This window comes from Pteropus alecto, unplaced genomic scaffold (genome assembly GCF_000325575.1).
Source record: "Pteropus alecto unplaced genomic scaffold, ASM32557v1 scaffold17, whole genome shotgun sequence".
NCBI lineage: Eukaryota > Metazoa > Chordata > Mammalia > Chiroptera > Pteropodidae > Pteropus > Pteropus alecto.
The window spans coordinates 1630873-1634140 of record NW_006440645.1 but is presented as its reverse complement, the minus strand read 5'-3'; positions in this window follow the sequence as shown (position 1 = coordinate 1634140).

The window sequence follows — 3268 nt, the reverse complement described above, 5'->3', positions numbered from 1 at the left end:
CAGTACTTAAACATTCCAACTATTTAAACTATAAATACCAAACACGAGTATCCCAAAGAATGTCAACACAGAGCAAATATATTTTAGCGTATAAACAGCTATGGAGACTAAAACCATAGGGCCCATCTTTATGTGATATTTCATAAAGACCAGAGTCGGAGACAACTAACCTCTCCAAGAGCATCTGAAATCAAACACTTCAATGACTATAATAAAAGTGATTGTACGAAAGAAAAAAAGCATAAATGTTTTTGGACATCTTAAACCCCTTACTATATTATGCATATATTTTCCATTTTCTTACTGCTAAGTTTGAAAATTATTTTAACCTAGTTGAAACTGTTCAATTTCTTCCAATTAAGTTCTTTACTGACATATTTTTAGAATGCCATTCTGGTAGAAGTCTTGCTTCCCTACCTCTAAAAATGTTATTTAAAACATTCAGACCCATGAAACGGATGCGACAATAACGCGAATAAGTTGAATATGTAGATATACACCCTCATTGCAGGTGACCCATTAAAGCTTCATTAGGGTCAGCTATGAATGGAATGTTTGTATCCCCCCAAATTCACGGGTTGAAATCCTAACTCCTCGTGCGGGGCTGTCAGGAGGCGGGGCCTTTGAGCGGTGGCTGTGTCAGGAGGGCGAAGCCCGCATGACGGGATCGGCGCCCTATAAGGACCCCCAGGGGGCGCTCTGATCGTCCTTCCGCCACCTGAGGCCGCGGCGGCCCGTGGAAACTCAGCCTCGCAGGTGTCCGGATGCTGGTTTCTGCAGCCTCGGGGGGCCACGAGAAACAAACCGCTGTTGCTTACGGGACACTCAGTCTGTGGCCCTTTGTCAGAGCGACCTGAGCCAAGATAGGGGGGCAGCATTTAAGTCAGAAAATTAAGATTTTGTTTTCATTTTACGAATGAGAACCAAATGGAATCAAAAGCGACCCCACTTGATTTATTTTAAATATTACTTACTATTACATAGTACATATATATTTTTCCTAGCAGACAAGTGGAAAGTTGCTAATTCCTTATTTGGTAAACTCTGATATAAAATTATGTGTACTGGTCATCTCGAGAATATGACAATACTCACCAACTTTGTCAGATAATGAAACATTAGTCTGTTTAGCAAACATTGTAAATTACAGAATCCTTAAACACCAGGAGTCTGTACACGATCATGTTACAAATACATATTATAGTAAAGTCGTCCTTATCGCTTCGAATCTACCTAAAATAATTTTCACACAACATAAGATACAGAAGTTAACATCTGTGATGGTTAACGTCATGTCTCAACTTGGCTGGGCCGCAGTGCCTGGATGTTTGGTCAAGCACTCTCTAAATGTTGTTGTGAAGGCACTTTTTGGATGTGATTAACATTTCAATCAGTAGACTTTGAGCAAAGCAAATGACCCTCCATAATGTGGGCGGGCCGCATCTTCACCCTTAAGCCGAAGGCCTTAACAGAAAAAGATGGTGGTCCCTTGAAGAAGGAATCCTGACGTCGGCCTTGGACTTGAGACAGCAAAGTCTCCTGGGTCTCCAGCCTGCTAGCCTGCCCCACAGATTCACTCATCATTCATTCATTCATTCATTCATTCTGTCTGTCTGTCTGTCTGTCTGCCTATCATCTATCTACACACCCTCTCACCACCCATTGATACTGTTTCTCTGGAGAATCCGAATACAGATTTCTTCCACTATCTCTTACCGTGTAAAGAATAAATAAGTCTACTTTCCTTGTGGCTAAAGTTGTGAAACTACAGTTTCACTATCTCTTGTCTAATTTGCTCTTATAATTAATCTGCAGATGTGACGAGAATCACAACAATCTATCTCGATGAGGAGGTGATTGCCAAGTCTGGACGGACCCTGGGGATGGAGTCTGTGGCGCAGCTGACACCGAGGAGGAAGAACCCGGGAGTGAGTCCGTGGCAAAGAGGCGAATGGAGACGAACCTAGTATTAACTGTGCCTGGAGGAGGAGAGGGAGTGCAGGGGTCAGGAGCAATTAATTTGCTACGTTTTCTTTTTAAATAACATGAAATGTATACGGAAATGTTAAAAACAGAATATCTGAATACTTGTCATCCAGCTTTGCCAATTAGCACCTCTTCACCCGTAAATACTTCAGCGTATTCTGCCTAAGAAAAAGGACATTCTTCCAGATAACTACTATGCAATTATCAGATTCATACGCCCACATTCCTGAATATGTGATCCTGAGCAATCAATCAATCTCACCAAGTTTTAGATCCCTCGATTTTAAACTGACAGTAAGAAATTAGATTCTTTGGCTTTAAATTACAGTAAAAATTATACAAACGTAAAGAACTTTCATATCATTTAGCTAATATAGACCCTGGAGTACCTCCAAAACTAGTATCTACTTAATTAAATGCTAATAACGTGAGATCAAAAAGAGAAACCAGAAGAAAGAAGATGGAGAAAGAGACAAGCGCTGACGGCCTTGATAATGAGGAATGTCTGTCATCGGGAATCGAGGCTCGGAAAACTTAGTAACTTTTCCCTTTTCGCTGACAGGCGGAAAAACTGGGGGCCGGAAATCTGAGTTTTGGCTGCCAGGCCCGAGTCTAACTGATCAGCCAGGGGCACCGTCCCCACAGGTAGAAGCTGATACAGAGGCCACATGTTCTCTATAAAAGTCAACATTTTCTAACACTGAGAAAATGAAAAATGTTGTACTCTAAAAACAAAAGCCACAAAACAAATTTAGCAAATTTACTGCTGTAAGACTATTAACTGACACGTCATCCATATGCGAATGTCCTTAATTGTCCCAATAATGTCTTTTATACCAAATTTTGCCCAGTCTGGGATTCACCCCGGCAGCGCGATGGGCAGCGCGCTCACCTGCTACGAGGCACTAATCTAAAATCGAAGGAGGAAGCCGCGCACCTGAACCTTAACCGCGCCAGGCAGGACAGTCGCTGCGAGGTCCCCGCGCGAGGTCGGGGCGTTTTCGGGTCGGCTGAGGGGGGCCCGGACGCGAGGGCCCCGGGGGAGCGGTGGGCCAGGCATTCGACCTGATCGGGACCTTGGAGGTCGCGCTCGTGGAAGCGAGGACGAGGGGACTGAGGCGGTCCTGCGGTGCTGGGGGCGACGTGCGGCGCGACGTCGCCTGTCCCGGAGGAGTGACCCAGGGCTGGGGTCCCCGCGCCAGTCCGGACACGCTTGGCGCGGAAGGCGGGTCACCCGCGCTGGTCATGCAGGACGTGTGAGCGACACGCCGCGTGGCCGGGG